Below are 7,874 nucleotides of genomic sequence, written 5' to 3'. Positions count from 1 at the left end.
AGTACTGGTAGTCTTGAGCTCTGGTAGCTGGAGCTTTTACTGTTTCCTAGATTTATTTGTTCTGTTACATTTCAGGCAATTGCACTACACCAGCCCAACTGACTGTGAAAACTGTCCCAGGAAAACAACTCTTTAGTCATTTTAACCAGGGCTGGTATAAGGCATAACCTGTAGTAATCCTGTCTGAATATCACGCAGGACACATGCCCAGGGGCCCTGACCTGCACTGGGCCGCCATTGACTTAGTCACTCAGTCAAGGCAAAATGTGTAGAATTGCAGGAAATTAAAACTGCAACATAAAAAAAAAAATCGCTCTGCCCCATGGCAAACCATGTAGAATTTCATGAAATGTGTTATAAAGTTGCTACATTTTCTCTCCACCCCATGGGAAAAATGTGTAGGACATTAACATGTCAATTCTGTAAGGAGGGACACTTCTTCCACTTGATGGTAAGGATCAGGACCCCGAAGCAGCCCTGTATATTCCCCATTTGAATTAATTGTGGGTCTGTGTTGTTCATCTCAGTCAACCAGCCTTATTCATTATATGCAAGTGCCAATAATTGTAGTGCCCTACAAACCGATACATGGGTTAGACCGAGACAGTAGAAACTGAAGATCATCCAGTCAGACAAATAGCTTCTAGCTGTGAGGTGGGAGTCATCCGGTGTGAAGTCATCATCCACCGCTATTCAGGTTTGGAGGTACGGGTTTGACAGTCATTTTAATATACTAGTTGGCCACAGAAGTACCAACCACTTAACTTTGCAGATTGTCAGGAAGCGACTCCACATTTGATTTAACTAGGCAAGTCCGTTAAGAACAAAATATTAACACTGACGGCCTACCAAAAGGCCGCCTGCAGGTATTAAAAATAGCATGACAGCAACACGACATGGAAGCAGCACAAAACATGGTACAAATATTATTGGGCACAGACAACATCACAAAGGGCAAGGTGGAGACAATGCATCACATGAAGCAGCCACAACTGTCAGTAAGAGTGTCCATAATTGAGTCTTAATGTAGAGATGGAGATAAACTGTCCAGTTTGAGTGTTTTTGTAGCTTGTTCTAGCTGCAGCGAAATGAAGAGTGACCAAGGGATGCGTGTGCTTTGGGGACCTTTAACAGGATGTGACTGGCAGAACGGGCGTTGTATGTGGAGGATGAGGGCTGAGTGAGGCCTAAGAGGGTTTTTATAAATAAGCATCACCAGTAGGTCTTGCGACAGGTATACAGAGAACCAGTTTACAGAGGAGTGCAGTGATGTGTCCTATAAGGAGCATTGGTGGAAAATCTGATGGCCGAATGGTAAAGAACACCTAAAGAACCAAACACTCACTCATCAATTAGTTTACACATATCAAGCCAAGTGAGGTTGGAGTCTGTCAGGACAACACAAACCTTAACTTCTGTCTTGATTTAGAATACTCAAGTGTTGTTTGCTTCTCCAATTACAGGCTAAACGATGCATTGAATTGCAAGGGAAGAAACAAGCCAGGTACGCAGAGCCTCATTGTGCCATCACCTCAGCATGGATAACCTAGAGGGGGACCTGTTCAGTGTGCTATTCCCTCAACGCTGATCCTCGGGGCCTGCCCTGCCTGGACAACGTACTCCAAGTCTCTGCCATCTACTCCATCTGGCGTCCGCTGTGGCTCCCACTCAAGTGCCCCAACTGCCAGTGTGGTAGAGCTACCACCAACGGGTGTTGACGCATTGCCCAAAAATGTCTCCCTCCACGCCATCAGAGAAGGAAACCATTTGTTTAATGTTTTTATTTGAGGTCATTGTCCCATCGGGGCATAAGCTATCTTTACAGTATAATGAAGTGGTATATCATTTATTTTATTCCCATCCTTACCTGTCAGTTCCAGAAGGACAGCCACCCAAGGCCCCCATCTGCCCTGCGCACCACCGACAGCCCCTCAACGTCTGTGTCCAGGACCGCCAGCTCATCTGTGGCATCTGCCTAACAGTGGGCCAGCACCAGGGACACCCCATCGATGACCTGCAGGCAGCCTTTATCAGGGAGAGGCAGGCGCCCGCTCACCTGCTGGCGAGGCCGTCAGACCACCGCCGGGCAGAGGTGATTTACCAGTAATAATGGATTTAATGCATTTGACCAATTAAACATTTTGTAGTCTTCTGGATAGTTTACCTGAAGTGTTATTTCCTGAAGGTGTGTGAGCTGGGGGAGCAGGATAAGGCCAGCTGTGAGGGCCTAGTGAGGCAGGACCGGCAGGCCGTGGAACAGTACTTCGAGGGGCTGGAGCTTGCCAGGAAGAAAAGCTTTCATGGGGGCCTTGGACACCGCAAGCGTGGAGGTGTCTCTGGCCTACGATCCACTCATTGAGAAACTGAAGGAGCTGCAGGTAAGGATAGCCTGGGTCGGTGTTGCCTGGGGCGCCAGGCAGAGGTGATTTACCAGTTTATTTCAAATAACATTTTATTTGTCACATGCGTCGAACCGTGAAATTCTTACAAGCCCTTAACCAACAATGCAGTTCAAGAAATAGTGAAGAAAATATTTAGTAAATAAATTAAAGTCGAATCAAAAAGTAACAAGAAAATTACATACCAGTAACGAGGCAATATACAGGGGGTACTGGTACAGAGTCAATGAGCAGGGGTACAGGTTAGTCGGCATAATTTGTAATGTGGCTATGCATATAAATGCTAATAAACAGCGAGTAGCAGCAGTGTAAAAACAAAGGGAGGGGCTGATGTCAATTTAAATAGTCCTGGTGGCCATTTGATTAATTGTTCAGCAGTCTTATGGCTTCGGGGTAGAAGCTGTTAACCTCCCTGGGATCGTTCGGGACGTGAGCGTCCCACCTCGCCCACAGCCAGTAAAATTGCAGGGCGTCAAATTCGAAACAAATATAAATAAAAATTTCTCAAACATACAAGTATTCTTCACAATTTTAAAGATGAACTTCTTGTTAATCCAGCCAGTGTCCGATTTCAAAAAGGCTTTACGGTGAAAGCACACCATGCGATTGTTAGGTCAGCACCTAGCCACAGAGAACCATACAACCATTTTCCAACCAAAGAGAGGTGTCACAAAAGTCAGAAATAGCATTAAAAAGAAAACACTTACCTTTGATGAATTTCATCTCATGGCACTCCCAGGTCTCCATGTTAGACAATAAATGTTTAACTTTATTGAACAAAACAATCTTTGTCCAAATACCTTTTTGTTAGTGCGTTTAGTCCAGTAATCCAAATGTACAAAGCGCTGGCACAAAGTTCTGACAAAGTCAAAAATGTTCCATTAAAGTTTGTAGAAACATGTCAAACGATGTTATCATAAATCTTCAATATTCCAACCGGACAATTCCGTTGTCATAAGAAAGGAAAGAATGAGCGTTGCGCTCATGCGTGAGACTAAACGAATGTCTTTCAGCTTGATCACTTGTTGAAACAGCTTTTATTCGATCCCCTTTTACAATACATTTTAACAGTTTTGGAAATTTGAGTTTTCTATCCAAATCTACCAATTATATGCATGTCCTAGTTTCTGGGCCTGAGTAGCAGGCAATTTACTCTGGGCACGCTTTTCATCCAAACTTCCCAATGCTGCCCCCTATCCCAATGAAGTTAAGGAGCCTGTTGGTCCTGGACTTGGCGCTCCGGTACTGCTTGCCGTGCGGTAGCAGAGAGAACAGTCTACAACTTGGGTGACTGGAGTCTGACAATGTTTTGGGCCTTCCTCTGACACCGCCTAGTATATAGGTCCTGGATGTCAGGAAGCTTGGCCCCAGTGATGTACTGGCCCGTACGCACTACCCTCTGTAGCGCCTTACGGTCAGATGCCGAGCAGTTGCCATATCAGGCGGTGATGCAGCCTGATATGCTCTCGATGGTGCAGCTGTAGAACATTGAGGATCTGGGGACCCATGCCAAATATTTTCAGTCTCCTGAGGGGGAAGTGTGTTGTGCCCTTTTCACAACTGTCTTGGTGTGTTTGGACCATGATAGTTCGTTGGTGATGTGGACACAGTGGAACTTGAAACTCTCGACCCGCTCCACTTCAGCCCCGTCGATTTTAATGGGGGCCTGTTTGGCCCTCCTTTTCCTATAGTCCACGATCAGCTCATTTGTCTTGAGCTGTAGTCAATGAACAGCATTCTCATAGGTGTTCCTTTTGTCCAGGTGGGAAAGAGCAGTGTGGAGTGAGATTGAGATTGCGTCATCTGTGGATATGTTGCGGCGGTATGCGAATTGGAGTGGGTCTAGGGTTTCCGGCATGATGATATTGATGTGAGCCATGACCAGCCTTTCAAAAGCACTTCATGGCTACCAACGTGAGTGCTACAGAGCGGTAATCATTTAGGTAGGTTACCTTCGCTATCTTGGGAACAGGGTGGTGGTCTGTGAGAAACATGTAGGTATTACAGACTCGGTCAGGGACAGGTTAAAAATGTCAGAGAAGACACTTGCCAATTGGTCAGTGCATGCTCGGAGTACATATCCTGGTAATCCATCTGGCCCCGCGGCTTTGTGAATGTTCACCTGTTTAAAGGTCTTGCCCACATCAGCTACCGAGAGTGTGATCACAGTCGTATGGAACAGCTGGTGCTCTCATGCATGCTTCAGTGTTGCTTGCCTTGAAGCAAGCATAGAAGGTATTGAGCTCGTCTGGTAGGCTCGCGTCACTGGGCAGCTCGCGGCTGGGTTTCTCTTTGTAGTCGGTAATAGTTTAAGCCTTTCCACATCTGACAAGTGTCAGAGCCGGTGTAGTAGGATTCAATTTTAGGCCTGTATTGACGGTTCGTCTGAGGGCATGGTGGGATTTCATATAAGCGGCAGCTCTAGCCTTTAGCTCGATGCGGATGTTGCCTGTAATATATGTATATACGGTCCCTGTGGGGACGACGTCGTTGATGCACTTATTGATGAAGTCGATTACTGAGGTGGTATACTCAATGCCATTGAATGAATCCCGGAACATATCTGTGCTAGCAAAACATTCCTGTAGCGTAGTTTCCACGTCACTGGTACTCCCTGCTTTAGTTTTGGCTTGTAAGCAGGAATCAGGAGGATAGAATTATGGTGAGATTTTCAAATGGAGGGTGAGCTTTGTATCCTTTTGTGTGTGGATTAAAGGTGGTCTAGAGTTGGTTTTCCTCTAGTTGCACATGTGACATGCTGGTAGAAATGAGGTAAAATGGATTTTAAGTTTGCATTAAAGTCCCCGGCCACTAGGAGTGTCGTTTCTGGATGAGCATTTTCTTGTGTGCTTATAGCCTTTATACAGCTCGTTGAGTGCGGTCTCAGTGCCAGCATCGATTTGTGTTGGTAAATAGATGGCTACGAATAATATAGATGAGAACTCTTGGTAGATAATGTGGTCTACAGCTTATCATGAGGTATTCTACCTCAGGCAAGTAATACCTCGAGACTTTGTTAATGTTAGACATCATGGACCAGCAGATAGAAAAAAAACACCTCATCTTACCAGGCGTAACTGCTCTGTCCTGCCGATGCACGGAGAAGCCAGCCAGCTTTATATTATGCGTGTTGTCGTTCAGCCATGTCTCGGTGAAACTTAAGACACAGTTAATGTCCCGTTGGTAGGATAGTCTTAATCGTAGATCGTCCAGTTAGTTTTCAAATGATTGCACGTTGGCCAATAATACAGAGGGTAGTGGTGGTTTACCTACTCTCGGCGAATTCTTACAAGGCACCCCACCCTCCCCCTTTTCCTCAATCCTTTCTTCACATGGATGACAAGATTTAGGCCTCGTCAACAAAGCAGTTAATCCTTCAGGTCAGACACATTGAAGAAGAAAAAATCTATCACCAGATCGACGTGAGTAAAGGCGGTTCCGATGTCCAGAAGCTCCTTCCGGTCATAGACAGTAGCAGCAACATTATGTACAAAATGAGTTGCGAAAAGAAAAAAAACTAACAGTTGGTTAGGAGCCTGTAAAAACAGCAGACATCCCCTCTGGCACCATTTTCACTTTTACCAGTAATTACCTGTAACAATGGATTGAATGCTTCTGACCAATTTACCATTTTGTAGTCTTCTGGATAGTTTACCTGAAGGTGTGTGAGCTGGGGGAGCAACTGGCGCAAAGGCCAGCTGTGAGGGCCTAGTGAGGCAGGGCTGGCAGGCTGTGGAACAGTACTTCCATGGTCTGGAGCTGGTGCTTGCCAGGAATAGTCTTTCATGGGGGCCCTGGACAACGCAAGCGTGGTGGCTTTTCTGGTCTACGATCCACTCATCCAAAGGCTGGAGCTGCAGGTAAGTATACCCTGGGTCAGTGTTATTGTCATGACATTTCTTCCTCACCTTTGATTGTATATTATGGTGCCACCCTTCCACACAGGAGGAGCAGCTGGACCTGTGGTCTCTGGGCTCGGCCGTGGAGGACGAAGACTCTCCCCTGGTCTTACTGGAGAAGTTCTACCTGTTCTGGGAGGTGGAGGCGCTGGTAAATCCACCCCTGCCCAAAGTCCTATCCCTCTCAATCATCCTTGTGCTGCTGAGTACCATCGAAGGGCTGGTGGAAGAGCCGGTGCCTTGGTTCTTCTGCTGTGCCAAGCCCACCATTCTGCTGATGGTTCGTAGGACAGAGGCAGGGAGTCACCCTAGAGGCTGGGCCCATGATCTGTTGCTGCAGCTCCGGCTGGCCGTGTGGGTGAATCCTGTTGGGGGAGCATCTCTGGGCTTCTCCCTGCTGTCCAAGCTCAGTCAGCTGGTACACAGCCTAAGTAGCGAACTGACCACCTCACTATGGGAGACCGCAGGCTTCCTGTACGCAGACAGTGGAGGTGCAGCTCTTTCTTCTCCACACTGAGGGAGAACACCTACCATCCTTCAAGCTCACGACAAAGACACGTGGGTCTTCACTTCAGGAAGGACCCAAGCACCTGGTGATGTAAGGTTACACTCCTTTGGTTTGGAATTAATGCTAACTGTGCCTAGTGATTGGAGCTTTCCTGATGTAGCAGGATACAGTTGACAGAACATACAGGCTTTACTTCTGGAACTAACCCTGACCCCAGCTAAAGCTCGTCACAGGAAGATACTGCCTCATGTACCACAAAGTAAAACCAAACTTCTCAAAAATCCCAAAATGCATTCAGCAGATTGGAAACTGTTATATTTAACAGGCTCCTTAAGACATTCTATAACTCTACATGTAGTATACTGTAATAAATAATACTACAGGGCTGACATTTAACTCCAGCTATTTAACATTCAACAGAAAAGCCTTCTGTTAAATCAAGTCAACTACAATGTGTAGTACTTCAAAATATTTCTTACAATAATCTCGTGATACCTCTCAATTAAATTAATGGGAAGACAGGATGAGTGGTTTGTGTGTTGCTCCAGAGACATCCCAATTGTAGTGCACTTAGTTGTATGTAAACTTCTGACTCCACACCTTAGCCAAATACATTTAAACTCCGTCATTCACAATGCCTGACATTTAATCCTAGTAAAAATTCAATTTTAGGTCAGTTAGGATCACCACTTTATTTCAAGAATAATAGTGATTCATTTCAGCTTTTATTTCTTTCATCACATTCCCATTGGGTCAGAAGTTTACATACCTTCAATTAGTATTTGGTAGCATTGCCTTTAAATTGTTTAACTTGGGTCGAATGTTTTTGGTAGCCTTCCACAATAAGTTGGGTGAATTTTGGCCCATGTAACAGGTTTGTAGGCTTCCTTGCTCAGAAAAGCTTGCAGTTCTGCCCACATATTCTGTAGGATTGAGGTCAGGACTTTGTGATGGCCACTCCAATATCTTTACCTTGCCACAACTTTGGAAGTATGCTTGGGGTCATTGTCCATTTGGAAGACCCATTTGCGTACAAAGTTGTAACTTCCTGACTGCTTGACATCATGG

The 7,874-nt window shown here is 45.6% G+C and overlaps 1 pseudogene; it reads left to right on the top strand.

The window, feature by feature from the left end:
• The first annotated feature begins 896 nt into the window (after positions 1 to 896).
• LOC109909395 (tripartite motif-containing protein 59-like) lies at positions 897 to 7,330 on the top strand (annotated as a pseudogene).
• Positions 7,331 to 7,874: the final 544 nt, after the last annotated feature.

Source organism: Oncorhynchus kisutch, linkage group LG18 (assembly GCF_002021735.2).
Source record: "Oncorhynchus kisutch isolate 150728-3 linkage group LG18, Okis_V2, whole genome shotgun sequence".
Lineage (NCBI taxonomy): Eukaryota > Metazoa > Chordata > Actinopteri > Salmoniformes > Salmonidae > Oncorhynchus > Oncorhynchus kisutch.
Note: the sequence above shows the minus strand (reverse complement) of the source record. Positions and strands in the feature narration are given on the sequence as shown.